This window comes from Lithobates pipiens, unplaced genomic scaffold (genome assembly GCF_037356315.1).
Source record: "Lithobates pipiens isolate NorthernLeopardFrog02 unplaced genomic scaffold, aLitPip1_a1.2 Scaffold_18, whole genome shotgun sequence".
NCBI classification, from domain to species: domain Eukaryota; kingdom Metazoa; phylum Chordata; class Amphibia; order Anura; family Ranidae; genus Lithobates; species Lithobates pipiens.
The window spans coordinates 638,741,513-638,760,851 of NW_027507758.1; the positions used below are offsets into that span (position 1 = coordinate 638,741,513).

Sequence of the window (19,339 nt, forward strand, 5' to 3'; positions counted from 1 at the left end):
CGTTAACTCACCGCACAGAACAGATCTCAGACTCCCCAGTCTATACACACAAAACTGGTTCCAGGATGGAGCATCTCCCTATGCATGCTGGGGTTTTTTGTAGAGGTCTTAATGAGCCCACTTACTTCAGCTGGGCTCATTAACTCTTCCCCTCTAATTGTAAAAGTCTGCATAAAGCCTGAATCTAGGACACACATATTTCCCATCCTGAATACAACCAGGTGATTTTACCTGCGTGCTGCCACACAATACTAATATAAACAAGGGAGGGATGTAGCGGTGGACCTGAAAGGCTCGTAGCAATACCGTCACCAATAAGCCTAACTAAGTCTTTCTCAAATCACCTTTCAGGACAACCTTGGAGAGGATAACCAAGAAGCTTACCCTAGGGTGGTACTACTGTCTGCAGTACCTTCCTGCCGAAGGCTTGATCTGCGTAGGACAGTAAGTCCAACTTATAATGTCGGAGAAATGTCGAGTAGTTAGACCAAGTGGCAGCCTTGTAAATATGTTCAGGCATAGCACGGACCCTTTTGGCCCAGAAAACTGCCATTGATCTTGTAGAATGAGCAGCAATACCTGAGGGGGGTATTTCTCCCTTAGCTTTGTAGGCCTCCGTGATTGACAAGCTAAGCCATCTGCCCAGCATGCTTTTGGAAGCTTTATCCCCTTCACGTGAGACTGAAAATATCACAAAGAGAACGTTTGACTTTCTGAATTCTTTGGTGACTGTTAGAAAGTGTAGCAGACATCTCCTCATGTCCAATGGATTGGCAGGAGCTGAAGAGAAAGTGGGCAGGATTATTTCCTGTGAGCGGTGAAAGGTCAAAGAAACCTTGGGTAGAAACGCTGGGTCTGTTTGAAGGATCACTGTCTGAAAAAACCTTGACATGATGGCTATCAGAATTTTTTTTTAAGAACTACGTTCTGTAAGGATGCTTCCTCTAAGGGTTCAAAACGGAGCTCCCGTGAGACCCTGTAAAACAATAGACAAGTCCCAACTGGGAAAAACTTTAAGGGCTATTGGCCTGTTTCATGTTAGTGCCCTAAAAAAATCTTGAAATTAAGACTTCTCTGGATAGAGTTTCTCTCAAAAAAGCCTGAAGGAGCTGCCACCTGGGTTTTCAGGGTGCAGGTTGCCAGCCCCTTCTACATTCCATCATGGAGAAATTCTAAGACTGCCCCAAATGTTTGACCTGGAGGCCCTTAGAAGTGAACCAGGAATTCAATTTTTTCCAAACTTTCAGTTATATGGCCCGAGTTACCTCTTTTCTACTGGAAAGTAGGGTCTTCGCTAATTTATCAGATGGTCCCTTGGCTTTCAGGCGGTCTTCCTCAGAAACCAAGCAGTTAGATGTAGACGGTCTTCTTCCAGATGGTTCACTGACCCCCTGCAATAGCAGGTCCTTTCTGGGCGGCAGCTTCCATGGAGGTTCTGCAGCCAGGTTTAGTAGCGTAACGAACCAGGGTCTTTTTGGCCAGAAAGGAGTGACCAGGATCAGATTGGTATTTTCCTCCCTGAATTTCCTTAGAACCAGTGGTATCAAGGGAAAGGGGGAAAAGGCGCAGCACAGCTGTTAATGCCACGGATGGGCGAGAGCATCTATGCCTACTGCCTGGTCTTCTTGTGGAGAGAGAACTTCTGTACTTTTGAGTTCTGTTGGCTGGCGAACAGATCTATTTGAGGTTGCCCCCAAACTTCGGAGGTCATCAAGAAAACTTCTTGGTTCAGACTCCACTCTGCTTTCACCAGTCTCCTGCTTAGTGGGTCTGCTAGGAGATTCTGGGATCCCTTCAGATGGACTGCTTACAATGAGGCCACATTCTGTTCTGCCCAGGTTAGTAGCTGACTGTCCAGTTCTAGAAGCCCTCTGCTCCTGGTTCCCTTTGTTTTAACACATAAGCTACTGCAGTTGTATTGTCTGAGAGAACCTGAACGTGTTGTCCCCTTACCGCTTTGGACCAGGCCCCTTGAGAGGTTTGACCATCTAGGTGGGCTCCTTAGCCTCAAGAACTCGCATCTGTTTTTAGATGCTTGTCTAGGAGAAAAACCCAGGAAAGACCTTTTGCCAGGTTGGTTAAATTGCTCCACCAAAGCACCCGTTTTATGTTTGAGGTAAGTTTGATCTGTTTTTCTAGCGACTCTTGGTGTGACCATCTTTGGAAGATATTTATCTGGAGGGGTCTGGAATGTAATCTGGCCCACTCAATAGCTGGGATCAAAGCCGTGAGAAGGCCTAAGACTGCAATGGCTGATCTGACTGATACTGAGAGATTGGTCTGAACCTTTTTCACAACAGATTGGATCTTCTCCTGTGGCAGAAAAACTTTTTGAAGCACCGAGTTTATCGTATAGCCCAGGAACTTCATCTCCTGTGTGGGCTCTAGATTAGATTTTTCTAGAGCCAAGAGCCACCCTAAGTCCTTGAGGTGAGCCTGAGACACCTGGAGATTTGTCAAGACTTGTTTTTTGGAGTCTACGAAAAACAACAGGTCATCCAGATATGGGATGACTGAAATCCCTCTTAGCTTCAGAGGTTCCAGAGCTTCTGCCATTATCTTTGTAAAGATTCTGGGGGAGAATGAAAGTCCGAACGGCAGAGCTCTGAATTGGAGATGCCAGACTGAAGTCCCCAAGTTGAGGGCCAGACGTAGAAAGCATTGGGAAGCCTGAGTTATCGGGACATGTAAGTAGGCATCCTTTAGATCTAGGGATTAGGGATGGCCGAACAGTTCGCCCAGCCGTCGTTTCGCGAAGAAATTTGGCTGTTCGCGATTTGCCCAATCGGCGGACTATTGCCACCGTTCGCCCGGCGGACTTCCGTGTTTACTGTGTAAAAGAACTTTGACCTATGATGACACATCCATCATAGGGTACAGGACAGCCAATTGAGACATTACAGCACATGGACACTTGGACATTCCCCCTCACTTATAAATGCACCTGATCCGGCGGCCATTTTACATTCTTTCTTCTGTCACTATAGGGAGAAGTTGCTGTGTGGAGCAGGGAGAGATTGCAGTGACCCAAATCGCTAGCTATTTGGTACACAAAAGTTCTTTTCAGGACTGGTATAGGTGTTAGGTGTAGTTCATGATATAGGTTTGAGGCAGTGCTGTGCTACTGATTGTTGCAGCAGCCTGAGTGTCTTTTGTCAGTTTAGAGAAAGGGACAGGACGGTGTGTGCTGCAGGGACAGTCAGTTTAATCATTAGCTGTTACTATCAGGTCCACAAAAGTGCTATTCCAGTAACCAGTTATTGTTCCAGCAGCCTCTGTTTTGTCAGTTTATATAGGGACAGGCAGGAAGCTGTGTGTGAGGAAGTGAGGGTCAGTTTAATCAGTAGCTGTTACTATATTGGGTCCACAAAGGTTCTTTTCAGGACTGGTATCAGTGGTATGGTAATAGGCTTGTACACGTATAATATTCTTTCTTCCAAATATAGAAAGAATATTATACTTGACTGCTGCCCTTCTGCTGCAGTCTGCTAATCAGTCACAACCTACTTGTTCCACAAAGGTCCTTATAAGGACTGGTAAGGTCTAGGGTGCTACAGTACATAGGGTTGAGTGAGGTACAGTCTGCTATTCATTAAGGACTGGTATAGGTCCACATTACATAGGGTTGAGGTGCACTACTGCTGACCACTGCCCTATACTGCAGCAGTCCTTCATCAGTATAGGGACTGACGTACAGTCTGCTAATCAGTCACACACAACCTACTTGTTCCACAAAGGTCCTTATAAGGACTGGTAACCTGGTATAGGGTGCTACAGTACATAGGGTTGAGTGAGGTACAGTCTGCTATTCTATAAGGACTGGTATAGGTCCACAATACATAGGGTTGAGGTGCACTACTGCTGACCGCTGCCCTATACTGCAGCAGCCCTTCATCAGTATAGGGACTGACATACAGTCTGCTAATCAGTCACACACAACCTACTTGTTTCACAAAGGTCCTTATAAGGACTGGTAACTTGGTCTAGGGTGCTACAGTACATAGGGTTGAGTGAGGTACAGTCTGCTATTCTATAAGGACTGGTATAGGTCCACAATACATAGGGTTGAGGTGCACTACTGCTGACCGCTGCCCTATACTGCAGCAGTCCTTCATCGGTATAGGGACTGACGTACAGTCTGCTAATCACTCACACACAACCTACTTGGTCCACAAAAGTCCTTATAAGGACTGGTAACTTGGTCTAGGGTGCTACAGTACATAGGGTTGAGTGAGGTACAGTCTGCTATTCTATAAGGACTGGTATAGGTCCACAATACATAGGGTTGAGGTGCACTACTGCTGACCGCTGCCCTATATTGCAGCAGTCCTTCCTTCGGTATAGGGACTGAGAGTTTTGTCACAGGGTCATTTAAAAAATGACAGGCAGAGGAAGAGGCAGGCCCTTCCGCAGGGGTGGTAGGGGTAGGGCAGAAGCAACAGGCTTGAGACAAAGTGAGAAGTTGCAGAAGGTGCGTTCAATTACTTTAAAGGACGCACCAGACTTGGTTGAGTGGCTCACTCAGCCTTACTCTTCTGCACCCTCCTCATCCTCTCGATCTGCACCTTCTTCTTCGCTCTCTGCTATGTGCACCCCCAAAGACACTACCACCAACAACACCACCACCACATACCTTCCGCTTGAGTCACAGGAATTATTTTCTGATCCATATCAAGACATTTCTGATGCGCAGCCACTCTTGGTATTGGATCAGGAAGAGGAGGCAGCAACTACCGCTACTCAGCAGTCTGACGACAGTATCCAGATCAGCCCAAGGAGGAGGTTGGTCCCCGGTGTTGCTGCCTACTCCGAGATCTCTACTTATAGCGGTGGGGAAGGTGACGTTGATGATGACGTGTCTAGTGATGTCACGTGGGTGCCCACAAGAGAGGAAGAGGAGGGGAGTTCAGAGGGAGATATGGATCAGCACATAGGGAGGAGAAGCAGGAATAACTTACATTGCACAGGAGGGACAAAGCAGACTGCAAATGTATCAGGAGTGAGTCATCGACCATGTACGGTCACATCTGGTGCTCCCAGGACACCGGCACATGGCTCCGCAGTGTGGGCTTTTTTTAACGTGTCCGCTGCTGACAATAGAGTTGCCATCTGCAATCTTTGCAGTCAACGCATTAATCGCGGTAAGCCCAACACTCACCTAGGGACGACCGCCTTAAGAAGGCACATGAGCAGCCATCACCGAGCCTTGTGGGAGCAACGGAACACACAAAGCCACACTGCAGGCTCTCACCGTCCAGCCTCGTCTTCTCCTCTCTCCTCACAATTGTCCTCCACTCCACCTTCCATCACGCCAAGCTCACGTTTTTCTGCAAAAAGGCAGGCTTCCGTGGGCCTAATGTTCGAGCGTAAAAAAATGATGACGCCGGATAACCCTCTTGCCCAATGGTTGACGGCTGGCTTGTCAGAACTCATAGCCCGCCAACTACTGCCATATAAACTGGTGGACTCGGAGGCCTTTCGCAAATTTGTGGCCATTGGAACACCACAATGGAAGGTCCCAGGAAGGAAGTATTTCTCAGAGAAGGGCATCCCAGAGCTATATGGCCATGTTCAGCGGCAAGTGAATGTATCTCTGGCACACAGTGTCGGTGCCAAGATACATCTGACCACAGACACGTGGTCTAGCAAACACGGGCAGGGAAGGTATATCACTTTTACTGCCCACTGGGTGAACCTTCTGACGGCCGTCAAGCATGTAACCCGTGGCACTCGTGTAGATTTGGTTTTACCGCCATGGATTGCATGCAGGCCTGGCTTTTCTTCTCCTCCTCCTACTCCATCCTCCCTCTCCTCCTCGGCTGACTCCTCCTTTTCCGCTGCTAGCGTCTCTTCTGCTCCGCCGCCCAAGATCCCCAGAACCTATTCGACATGCCAGGTGAGACGTTGCCATGCCGTGCTGCATCTGTTGTGCCTAGAAGCCAAGAGCCACACTGGCCCGGCACTCCTTTCAGCTTTGCGTTCACGGGCAGATCAGTGGCTAACACCGCTCAATTTGACAGTTGGTAAAGTGGTGTGTGACAATGGTGCCAATCTGCTTAGCGCATTGAAACAGGGCAAAATCACGCACGTGCCATGCATGGCACACGTCTTAAACTTGGTCGTGCAGCGATTCCTTGTCAAATACCCTGGGGTCCAGGACATCTTGCGGCAGGCAAGGAAAATCTCGGCCCATTTCAGAAGATCTTACACGGCCATGGCTCGCCTTGCTGACAATCTGCCGGTCAGACGTCTTATTTGCGATTGCCCGACGTGATGGAACTCAACCTTCTATATGCTTGATAGGCTGCTCCAGCAGAAACGTGCAGTTAACGTCTACCTGTATGAACTCTGCGGCAGAACCGGTTCTGGGGAGCTGTTTTTTTTTTCACCGCGCCAGTGGCTGCTCATGCGCGACGCATGCAGACTTCTGCGCCCATTTGAGGAGATCACCAAACTGGTCAGTCGCAGCCATGGCGCCATCAGTGACATGGTACCTTATGCCTTCTTTATGGAGCGTGCATTGCGTTGTGTCATTGATCAAGCTGTGGAGGAGCAGGAGCGGGAAGATGAGGAAGTCGCAATGCTGGATGAATTCCCAGGGGGGGCTACTCTATCGGAGACAAGTCAACAACAGGAGTCTGAAGAGGAGTCAGAGGAGGATGGTGCCGGGGCGGATGAGGAGGAGAAAGAAGAGCATGCTTTAAACCTTTCTGGGGTCCCTGTTGTGCGTGGATGGGGAGAGGAGAATGAAGAGGATGACATTATCCTGGATGATGAGCAGGAGCCAGGCCACCACACCACTTCCACTTTAGTGCAAATGGGGGCCTTCATGCTCCAGTGTTTTAATAGGGACCCCCGTATAAAAAGCATAAGGGTCAAGGACCAGTACTGGGTGGCAACGTACTTAGACCCCCGGTACAAACACAAAATGGAGGAAATGTTACCGCCGTCACAGAGGGCTGTCAGAATGCAGCACTTCCAGGCCTTGCTTCGAGAAATGCTGCATTCTGCTTTTGCGTGCGCTGGCAGAGGAGCAATTCCCACTCCCAGAGAAGGAGTTGCGGGTACCAATCCAACAGCGCCTGCAAGAAGAGGCCGGTTTGAAGATGTGTTGGTGACTTCGGATATGAGGTCATTCTTTCAGCCGACCCATCGACAGGTGTCATCCGGATCCAGCATCAGGGAACGCCTAGACCGTCAGGTGTCCGACTACATCGGGTTAACGGCCAATGTGGACGCTCTGAGGAGTGATGAACCCCTGGACTACTGGGTGGGCAGGCTTGACCTCTGGCCAGAGCTTGCCCAATTTGCAATCGAACTGTTGGCTTGCCCCTCATCCAGTGTCCTGTCCGAAAGGACGTTCAGCGCAGCAGGGGGGATCGTGACCGATAAGCGTACTCGCCTAGCTCACGACAGTGTTAACTACCTCACATTTCTAAAAATGAATGAGGCATGGATCTCGGAGGAATTCAACACATGTGACCAGTAGACCATGTATATGTCTATAAACAATTTTTTTAATCGAGCACAGAGACCTTCTTTCTTCATTTGGCTCACTTCCTTGTCCAAAAAAAGCACACCGTACTATATGCCCGTACCCTCCTCTTTGAAGAGGTTGAGCGGTGTCATATTTCTACTGGGGCTGCTTATTATGAGGGGCTCCCACCATCCCTGTGCTGTGCTGACATCCTCCTGGGGCTGTACCTCTGCTGTGCATATTATGAGGGGCTCCCACCACCCCTGTGCTGTGCTGACTTCCTCCTGGGGCTGTACCTCTGCTGTGCATATTTTGAGGTGCTCCCACCATCCCTGTGCTATGCTCATTATGAGGGGCTCCCACCATCCCTGTGCTGTGCTGACTTACTCCTGGGGCTGCTTATTATGAGGGGCTCCCACCATCCCTGTGCTATGCTGACATCCTCCTGGGGCTGCTCATTATGAGGGGCTCCCACCATCCCTGTGCTATGCTGACTTCCTCCTGGGGCTGCGTACGGTGCAGGTGTCATTGATGTATATCACGTTGCTGATGTCAGTGCTCTCTATCACGGTGCTGCTGTCAGTGCTGTATATCACGGTGCTGGTGTGAGTGCTTTATGTCACGCTGCTGATGTCAGTGCTCTCTATCACGGTGCTGCTGTCAGTGCTGTATATCACGGTGCTGGTGTGAGTGCTTTATGTCACGCTGCTGATGTCAGTGCTCTCTATCACGGTGCTGCTGTCAGTGCTGTATATCACGGTGCTGGTGTGAGTGCTTTATATCAAGGTGCTGATGTCAGTGCTCTCTGTCACGGTGCTGCTGTCAGTGCTGTATATCACGGTGCTGGTGTGAGTGCTTTATGTCACGCTGCTGATGTCAGTGCTCTCTATCACGGTGCTGTTGTCAGATCACTCTATCATGGTGCAGGTGTCATTGCTGTATGTCACGCTGCTGGTGATCATCTCCTGCACCCTCTTCTTTGCCTACCCTGGTCCCTGACCTTCCCTCTCCTCCATTGCCTTCATGCGCTCCACAGTCCTGAATTGTCACAACAATTTCCCATATAAAAAAAGAATGCTTGTAGTTGTCGATCCCAGATTCACCTCATACATGCGTTATGTCATTGGCCATGTGGTGGGAATGTGTTTGCACAGCTAGTAATTATTTTGTGGCTGCAAATTTGACCTGTAGGTTGGCGAAGTTCGTCTCCCATTGAAGTCAATGGGGCCCGCCGCGAACATTCCGGGTCGCAAACTATCGGCCACGTTCGCGGTCCGCGAAACGTCCCTTCGGAAGTTCGTCCATCACTACAGCTTACAGAGAGGGCAAATTAGGACTACCTGATCAGAGTAGAACCACAGCCTGCAGCACTTTCCTGCTGAAAGACTGGTCTTGGCTGGCAAGCAGGTCCAGTCTGTAATGTTTTACGAACGTCTGGTATCTGGACCAGGTTGCGACCTTGCAAATCTGGAGGGGAGACACTCCGGCCCTTGCAGCCCAAGAAGTGGAAACCGCTCTTGTGGAATGAGCTTTCATTCTTAAAGGTGGTGTCAAGAATGCTGCTTTGTATGCTTCCGCGATGGATCACTTCTTCCACCTTGCAATGGTATTTTTAGATGCCTTTTTACCTTTTCTTGAACCTGCAAATAACACAAACAAGCTGGTGGAAAATCACCATTCCTTGGTGCACTCTATGTAAGCGATCAAGCGTCTCCTGACATCTATTTTATTAAATCCAACTTCTTTGTCATTTTTAGGATCTCTCGCAAAATGAAGGTTTCATGATCTCTTCCGATCTATTGAAGTTAGACGGTACTTTGGGGAGAAATGCCGGGTCGAGAGTGGATAATTTTGTCTTGTAAAATTATACAGAAGGGCTCAGCACCTGTATCTCACTAACCCTCCTGGCAGAAACTAGGACCACCAAAATCACTGTTTTTAAGGTTAAATGCTTCATGGACAGTTCCTCTAATGGCTCAAACTGTGGTTTACAAAGGCTTTGGTTAAGGAACCTCCTTAAATTGGGGACCAGCTAACGGACATAAGAAATCTCTTGACCCAGGTACTCTTCTGCCAGTCTTTGATTTAAAAAGCTAGACAGAGCTGATACCTGCACCTTGAGGATACTGACCACTAGATTTAGGTCTGCCCCAGCTTGGAGGAAATCTAGGACCACCGGAATCATAGCTCCAGACACTCTGCTGTTGAGCTTGCGCCAGGCCCCAAACTTCTTCCAGATCGTATTGTATATCGCATTAGTGGTCAGCTTCCGGCTGCTAAGAATAGTATCAATTACTTTTGCCGATAACCCTCTCTGCTCTTACAGCTCCCTCTCAGTAGCCAGGCCATCAGAGAAAGAGAGCTCACTTCGAGATGATTTACCTCTCCCTGATATGAGGTATGTCCTTTAAGGCAGTCTCCAAGGCTCTGTGATGCTGAGTCTAATGCCGCGTACACACGATCAAACAATCGGGTGGAAAAGTCCGGCAAACTCAAGTCCGCCGGACAATCCCCCCGTGTGTAGCCTCCGGCGGACTTTTTTGACCCGAAAGTACGGCGGACTTAGAAAGTAGTTTTGCACTCCAATCTTCCTGCCGGACTTGCATTTTGGCGGACAATCCGGCCGTGCATATGCCAGTCCGCCGTACTTTTGAAATGAACTGACTTTTCCCGCCGGAGAAAAGTCCGCTCATTTTGAGTACGTCTCCAGGTAGGCGGGGCCAGCGGAGGATGCGTCGCTGGCCCCGCCACCTGGTATGGAATTAAAGGGGAACCCCATCGCCGAAAAAAAAACGGCGTGGGGGTCCCCCCAGGTCCACATCAGACCCTTGTCCGAGCACGCTACCCGGCCAGCCAGGAAAGGGGGGACGAGCGAGCGCCCCCCCTCCTGAGCCGTACCAGGCCGCGTGCCCTCAACATGGGGCGCCTTGGGGAAGGGGGGGCCGCGCGGCCCCCCCACCCCAAAGCACCTTGTTCCCATGTTGATGAGGACAAGGGCATCTTCCCGACAACCCTGGCCGTTGGTTGTCGGGGTCTGCGGGCAGGGGGGGCTTATCGGAATCCGGGAGCCCCCTTTAATAAGAGGGCCCCCAGCTACTGGCCCCCCACCCTATGTGAATGAGTATGGGGTACAATGTACCCCTACCCATTCACCTGTAAAATAAAGTAAAAAAAAAAACATAACACACAATATAAAATAGTTTATTGCACAGCTCCGGGGGTCTTCTGTCTTCGGGGGTCTTCTCGCCGGACTCCTCCGCTATCTTCTGCTAGCTCTTTTACTAGCGGAGGAGCCCGGCTTTCTTCCTCGCCGCCGCCCTCTTCTTCCGACTTCGGGGGTCTTGTCCCCCTCTTCGGTTCTTCTGCCGGGCCACCGCGCTTCCTTCTAGCAATTTTACAGGCGGTGGCCCGGTCTTCTGTCTCCGCCGCCTTCTGTTCTCTTCTTCTTCAGATGTTGCCTCGTCGCGTCCTCCGCTCACAATGGCTCCGACGCGACGCGCGGCGACTTATATAGGGACATCACCAGATGATGTCCCTGCCCATTATGGTGTCACAGTCCCAGAGGATGCTGGGACTGTGACATAATAGGCGGGGAAATCCTCCAGTGATGTCCCTATATAAGTCGCTGCGCGTCGGGTCCGTGCCATTGTGAGCGGAGGATGCGACGAGGCAACATCTGAAGAGAAGAACAGAAGGCGGTGACGACAGCGGCGACAGAAGACCGGGCCACCGCCTATAAAAGAGCTAGAAGAAGGCGCGGTGGCCCGGCAGAAGAACCGAAGAGGGGGACAAGACCCCCGAAGTCGGAAGAAGAGGGCGGCAGCGAGGAAGAAAGCCGGGCTCCTCCGCTAGTAAAAGAGCTAGCAGAAGATAGCGGAGGAGTCCGGTGAGAAGACCCCCAAAGACGGAAGACCCCCGGAGCTGTGCAATAAACTATTTTATCTTGTGTGTTGTGTTTTTTTTTTTTTTTACTTTATTTTACAGGTGAATGGGTAGGGGTACATTGTACCCCATACTCATTCACATAGGGTGGGGGGCCGGTATCCGGGGGCCCCCTTATTAAAGGGGGCTCACGGATTCCGATAAGCCCCCCGCCCACAGACCCTGACAACCAACGGCCAGGGTTGTCGGGAAGAGGCCCTTGTCCTCATCAACATGGGGACAAGGTGCTTTGGGGTGGGGGGGCCACGCGGCCCCCCCTTCCCCAAGGCGCCCCATGTTGAGGGCACGCGGCCTGGTACGGCTCAGGAGGGGGGGCGCTCGCTCGTCCCCCCTTTCCTGGCTGGCCCGGGTAGCGTGCTCGGACAAGGGTCTAATGTGGACCTGGGGGGACCCCCACGCCGTTTTTTTTTTGGCGTTGGGGTTCCCCTTTAATTCCATACCAGGTGGCGGGGCCAGCGACGTCTCCTTCGCAGGCCCTGACTACCTGGAGACGCGCTCGAAATGAGCGGATTTTCCTCCATGTGTGTGGGCGAGTCCGTTCATTTCAAAAGTACGGCGGACTTAGTACGCCGTATTAGTCCGCTGAAAAAGTGCCGTATATGTGGGCAAGTAGCCCGTTTGGAAAGTCCGGCGGACAGTCCGGTGGGAAGTCCGCCAGACTAAGTCCGTCGGATAGTCCGCTACGTGTGTACGCGGCATTAGAAGTCCTGAGAACCATGACCTCCTTAGCCAGAATGGGGTGATCAGGATAACCTTTGCGCTTGACACTTTTATCTTGCAGATGATCTTTGGAATGAGGGCAAATGTTGGAAATGCGTACACCAGGCTTGCTTTCCAGTATTGGGATAGGGCACCTAGGCCCACACTGAGATGGTCTCTCTGGAGGGAGAAAACCTTCACCTGCCTGTTCTGCCTTGTAGCAAAGGAGGTCTATCTGTAGGACTATCTGTTTGATTCAAGCACCATTCTGTCTGAGACAGAGCCTCCCTGCTTAGGACATCCACCAGAGTGTTTAATTCCCTTTTTAAGTGAATTGAAGACAGGGATAGAAGAAGATTTCATTTCATTAGAACTGCTCTCACATCCTTTGCATTGGAGGAGAGGCTGGCTTCCTGCCAGTTCCAGACCCATTGGGCCATCTGTGCACCCGAGTGGGCTCCCCATCCTTGACAGCTGGTATCAGTGATAACCGTCAGAGGGTGGTGTTGGGACCAAAGTCGACCTGCAGAGATATTTGCCTGAATCAACCACCACTTGATTGAGTGTTTTACTTTTTGCTGGATCTCTGTTCGCCTCTGAAGAGATTCTTTCTTTCTTTCTCTTTCTTTCTTTCCATCCCAGAGAGAAAGCATGAACGCCTGAAGTGCTCGAGTATGGAATTGAGCCCATTGGACCCCTAGGATTGCCACTGTTATCAATCCAAGGACCCTCATTATGACATGAATTGAGGTCTCCACACATGAGCAGAGGCTGTTCACCTCTGCGATTATTGTTGCCACTTTTTCTTTCGTCAGAAAATTTTTGGATGTAGTTGAGTCTATTAGGTATCCTAGAAATACTATATTTTGAGTAGGTACTAACTGACTTCTCTTGATTTACCAGCCACCCCAGCTGCTGAAGGTGTCTGATTGTTTTGCTCAGGTTCTGTTTCACTTCTTCTGAGTCTGCAAAGATCAGCAGGTCGTCCAGGTATGGAATTACATGTAAATCCCCTCCGACCTCAGGTTCCACAGAGCTTCTGCCAGGATCTTCATGAAAATGCGTGGTTCTGACGCCAGTCCAAAGGGCAGAGCATTGAACTGGAAATAGAGGGTCTTGAATCTGTTCTTTACTGCAAACCTGAGGTATTCCGTGGACTCCCTTTGTATGGGGACATGAAGATGGGCATCCCATAAGTCCAATGAGACCATGAATATCCCTGGGGTTAACAAGTCTCTGGTGGTGTATATTGACTCCATCTTGAATTGTTTGTACTTTACAAAATGTGTTCACTTGCTTTAGATAAAGTTTAATTCTCAGAAGGGTACTTTAACATAGGGTGACACTATGAAAGTACCGATATTGGGGTGCCATCATCCCGAAAATGGCTTAATTCGAAAATGACATGTTACAAGAAGTGGACTTTATAGGCACCCAAATAAAAAAAGGCCTAAGAAGTTTTTCTTATTTTATTAAAAATAGGTATAAAAAGGAAATTAAAATATAGTTATTACAATAGCATATAAGATACAGTTAGTTTAATAGTGTACCCTGTACATATAGAAAAGGACATCACATAATAACCACATTCATGATCATAGGCTAGGAGCGGTCCTTAAAATACTGCCTGATGTAGGTATCAAATGAATTGTGTGTCGAAGTCTACATTCAGGTATATTAGAAATTTCAATTCAGAGGCTCGACATGTTGCGCGTGAATCACGCTTCCTCAGGAGCAGCAATTTTCATAATAGTAGGAGGCTAATGACGCACAATAAGTGCCACGCAGCCTGGGCAATTGCACAGGACTCTCAGCATAAAAATATATAATAGTATAGCCTCAAAAAACAAAAAGGGTTAAACTTCAAAAAGGTTTCATAATAGAAATAGCCGTAAAGGTAGGCAGGTGATCCCGTCAGTTTCTTATAGGTAAAAGTGAGGGTAATGAAAGACCCATCCAAGATTATAGTGCCTTGTCAGTAAGACAAACACATCACCGCACAGCATCAGGTTATCGCGGTTAAGGTAAAAACATTGCCGTTTTTTACCTGAACCGTGATAACCTCATGCTGTGCGGTGATGTGTTCGTCTTACTGACAAGGCACTGTAATCTTGGATGGGTCTTTCATTACCCCACTTGCTTTGGTGTGAAAATGAGGAAAAATTTCCTGATGTTTTTTTATGAGAAAAACGTGAGAATAAACCGCCTACTTGCTTAGGGTTGGGGGAATGAAGCGTATCACTTTCTCTTCCAGCATACTCTGTAGGAGGGAAAAGATAGCTTTCGATTTCTCTTCATCTTTTGGGAAAATTGTCGGGTGAAATTTTTGAGGGGGCGGCACACTAACTCTATCCTGTACCCTGACCTGATCAAATCCAGGATAAAGGTGTTGGTGGAAATGGCCTGCCATTCTGGGAGGAATGACCCTGACCTTCCCCCCACATGGCCAACGCAGTCACTGGGAAGGGTCTGGGAGGGTTTGAAAAGGAAGCCACCTCTGCCCCTTCCCCTCCTGTACTGCACACCATCTTTTCTGGTCTTCCGTAGCTGCAAAACCTTTGTTATGCTGCCGTCTGTCCCCCTGATAGCTCCTTTCACCTGACCTCTGGAAGGGACGAAAATTATTTTTTTGTTGTTTTTTTTTAGCGAAAGTAAACCCCTTCTTTTTATCGGCCGACCTCTCTAGTACAGATTCTAGCTCTTTACCAAAGAGAAAATCTCCAGAAAGGGTGAGGGACCAGAGCTTGGTCATTGGCACTGTGTCTCCTCCCCAGGACTTCAGCCAGATAGCCCTCCTGGCTTCATTAATCAATGCTGTAGACCTGGCCGAGAACCTTACAGACTCCGTGGAAGTATCCGCTATATAAGCTACTGCCCCATTTAGAGTTGGTAATGTGTCCGAAATCTCTTCCCTGGGAGAGTCTGACTCCAGCAGAGTGCAGGGCTGTTTCAGCCATAAATCAAGGGTATAAGCCACACATGTAGTGGCTAGGGCCTGTTTAAAGTTAGCGGAGCAGACTTCCCACCCTTCTTTAAAATACCTCTCAGCCTTTCTGTCCATTGGCTCCTTTAGGGTGCCTGTGTCCTCAAAGGAGAGCTGTGAACTTTTTGAAACTTTAGAGAAGGAAGCGTCTAATCCGGGACACTTTTACCATAACTTTGTATCCTCCTCCGTGAAGGGGAATCGTCTCTTCAGGTTTTTAGGGAAGAAGACTCTCTTTTTTGAAATTTTTCCATTCCTAATGTACTGCTTATTTTAAAGACCTATGAACCGGAATGGTTCTGGTCTGTTTAGGCTGAAGGCTTGCATACAGTACAAGGTCATGTACAGACAACTCCTGGTCTTCTGGCTCTTCCAGCTGCAGGGTGTCGTATATAGCTTTTAATAATTCCTCTGTTTCCCCTGAAGGAAAAATAAATCCCTGGACCTTGCTCCCTTATTCGGGGCTGCCTGTGCTTAGCACAGGAACTGGTGCTGGATGTACTGGGAATGGGTTCAGCACGAGATTTTTGCGCCCTGGGCTTAAAGGACTGTAAAGTCTGTTTCATCTCCTTCTTCACTGAGTCCAGAAACCCCTTGAGGACAGGACCTGTCTCTCCCTTGATGAGCTTATCTATAAAATCCTGACATGCATTCTTCTTCCAACCATAAGGCATATTCTTGGTGCACATTGGGCACCTCTTTGTGGGTGTCTCTGCTTTGCTATCTTTGGGCTCATGGGCTTTGCCCTGCAATAAATCAGAGGACATTACTTCCACTGAAGTAAATACCAATCATGCAAATACCCAGTAGATAACACAATTCCTAATCTAAGAATCTTTAAAGTACTCACCACCGGAGCCTATGCTAATATGCACAACACCTGTCCACTATAAGCTCAAAGTAAGCAGGCTCTGGAAAACAACCCCCTCTGCCCCCACCACAGGATGATAAAAAAAGGAAAGAAGTAACCTGTCCCATATTTTCCTACCTTAGGGCCTGATTCAATCGATGGTGCCTCCAGACCTGCTTCCATGGATCCTGGCATCTCCATGCTGCACCTGGAAGCCTTTTGCGCCATCTTCTGTCCAGCCCCTTATTTAAGGTGTGAAGAATCTGGGGCATCTGTTATTTCTGAGCCACCCTCCAACACAGCGTGGCTGCTCCCTTCTTAATTACCCCTCGATAGGGCTTCATTTCTCCATGTCCCAGGGGAACCATTGTGGCCGCTGCCTAACTTCCGGCAGCGTCACTTCCTGCTGCAAGCGCAGGAAGTGACCTCATCATTTCGTGCCCCCAGCATAATCCATGTGCTGAGGATAGTGCAGCCCTCACACATGGGGCTCTCTGTCAACCATCAGCGGAGATGAGCATCGGGAACTGAGCGGTGGGTCATGCCTCCACCAGAACACCCCACTAACAGGTTTCCTGGTGGGCTCCTCTGGGCCACTTCCTCCACTCCTAACAGGTACCTTCACTGAGGGTATAACCAACAAAGTGGGAAAGGGGGTCCCTTACCTTCTTCCCAGACCTCTTCTAAGCCAAGTATCCCAAGATGGCTCATACCCCGGGAGTACTGCTCCTGTTAAACCAGGTATGGTCCCCGGAAGGCCCCTGTCACCTAGCACGAAGGCCAGACAAAAGAATAACAAAAATTTGTTTGGCGCTCCTGTCTGGCTCGAGGAAACACAAATACTGAGAGGCTAATGCACGTGATGTACTGTTATAATGTGGATCATGTGTTTCCTGTGGTAGGTGGGAGGAGCCTATCTCTCTGTAAGCCATCTTGGAAGATGACTTACAGTCAAAGGGGACATACATTTTATTTGGGTACATTGTCGCATGACCGTGCAATTGTCAGTTAAAGTAATGTAGTGCCATATCGTAAAAAATGGCTTGGTCATGAAGGGGGGTAAATCTTCTGGAGATCAAGTGGTTACCTAATGCCTGGAAAGCTTTGGCATAGAAAGATTTGTCAGTACGCCTGAACCATCCTAGGACAGCCTAGGATGAATGTGTTCCCTGTTCCCACAGAAAGATTCTTCTCTTGTACAATGTCAGGACAGGTTGATTGATGTGTTGATTATCCAGGATCAGGTGGTCCACTCACCAGGATTTCAGTGAGGAACAATTCCCTCACTCAGGACAGGAATATGCTTCTCCCCTGTGTGCAATTTCTGATGTGTGTAAAGATTGGACCTCCTTGAAAAACATTTCCTGCACTCAGAACAGGAATACGGCTTCTCCCCCGTGTGAGATCTCTGATGGGTGTAAAGATTGGACTTTCTTGAAAAACATTTCCCACACTCAGGGCAGGAATACGGCTTCTCCTCTGTGTGAGATCTCTGATGTCTGTAAAGAGTGGACACCTGTGAAAAACATTTCCCGCACTCAGAACAGGGATATGGCTTTTCCCCAGTGTGAGTTCTCTGATGTATGTAAAGATAGGACTTGTCTGAAAAACATTTTCCGCACTCAGGACAGGAATACGGCTTCTCACTTGCGTGAGATCTCTGATGTGTGTAAAGATGGGACTTGTATGAAAAACATTTCCTGCACTCAGGGCAGGAATAAGGCTTCTCCCCTGTGTGAGATCTCTGATGTGTGTAAAGATTGGACTTCCTTGAAAAACATTTCCCGCACTGAGAACAGGAATACGGCTTCTCTCCTGTGTGAGATCTTTTATGCATATTAAGACGGGATTTAGAAGGGAAACCCTTCCCGCACTCAGTACATGAAAACCTCTTCGCTGTTGGAAGGAGGGCACCGTCCCTCACAGTCTGAAGTTCCTCAGGATAAGAGGAATACGATGGTCCATCTACACTGTGTGGTGCCGGATGGACATTTGAGGTAGTCGGGTTTTCTCCTGGACTATACTGTGTGATGTCCTCATCTTCTACTTTACAGTCTGGAGACAAAGTGAGACAATCCTCTGAGGTTTTCCTCATCTCCCGTCCATCTACTAAAATAGAAATACAAAGATTATTACTAGACATGAGCTGATTGGTTTCCCTAAACCAGGACTCCGCCCACATCAGGCAGCTTTGTCTCTGAGGATCTTACAATTCCCCCTCAAGGTAACTAGTAAATGGGTCCTCTGATCTCCTACCAGATCATTTCTTTATTCATGGACCTTAGTCAGAGAGTGAGGAAACAACGAGAACTGTCTTTTATAGGAGTGACAGTGATGAGGGGATTATAGGACGAGTGTCCCCCTCCCCCTCTATCACTCATTGCCATCTTCCCAACACAAGAAGTCCTGCACTTCCCTATTTAGTCCATGATTTAGTCATGAATAACAGTGGGGCTGAGCCCCACCAGAGGTCAGAGAGGGAGAACAACCAAGATGAAGACTGGACTGATCCTGAAGACCACCATCATTGGGTTATTGACTCCTCCCTCATTATCACTTTCTGTTTAAGGTTCCAAAGTTTGAGGATGTTATCACATTATTATCAATATGTAAACGCCTGTGGTCCAATCATATCATCAGATATAAAATGTCCAGCTGGTAGGAAATGGGTGTAACAAAAGAGAATACATATTATGTGTATATATAGCAGTGGGTAGAGGGGAGAGAGCAGAAATCAGGGCTATGTAATGTACAACATATTGTATAAGATACAACAGATAGGACTATATAGTATCAGAATGATGTAATGTACAACACAGAGTTTATAGTGCAGGGGTCAGGAGTGTGTAATGTACAATATAAATTATACACTGTAGGGGTCAGGACTCATAATATTAGTATTCAGTAATCAGTGGAAGATGAAATGTTTACATGAGACAAGTTGCAGAGGTCCCACACCGCTGCCTCCCATCTCCTGAGACTGCACTCAGTGACTTGGGTCTGAGACTATACAGACATATCCCTCCACCCGGCACAGCCAGCAGATAACAGAACAAGTAACCCTGGGAGAATTTCTGTCAAAGATGTTGCTAGACCTAGGCATGGAGCAAAAGACCCAAAGCACATACCTCAGATGCCTAGGTCGAGTTACTCCTATCATGGAATCAACATTATGCTGCCAGCCGAGAGGAATACAGGACGAGGAACACAACTCAGGAAATGACCGGGGTATTACAAGCCGATATCACCCAGCCCCCGCCCTACTCTGGACCAATCAGTGAGCAGTATGGGTGGAGGAATGTATTTAGTGTTAATGACCCACCTGTGCTGATCTCTGTAGGAGTGTCCTCCTCTATAAATGCCCCCGTTATTCCATCCTCCTCCATAG

General features: G+C 48.6%; 1 protein-coding gene across 1 annotated transcript in view; it reads left to right on the forward strand.

Annotated features, from left to right (window-relative positions):
- The window catches only part of LOC143986898 (uncharacterized), a 1,277,526-nt gene that overhangs the window by 1,215,169 nt on the left and 43,018 nt on the right, over positions 1–19,339 (forward strand). The gene's annotated exons all lie outside the window — the stretch shown is intronic.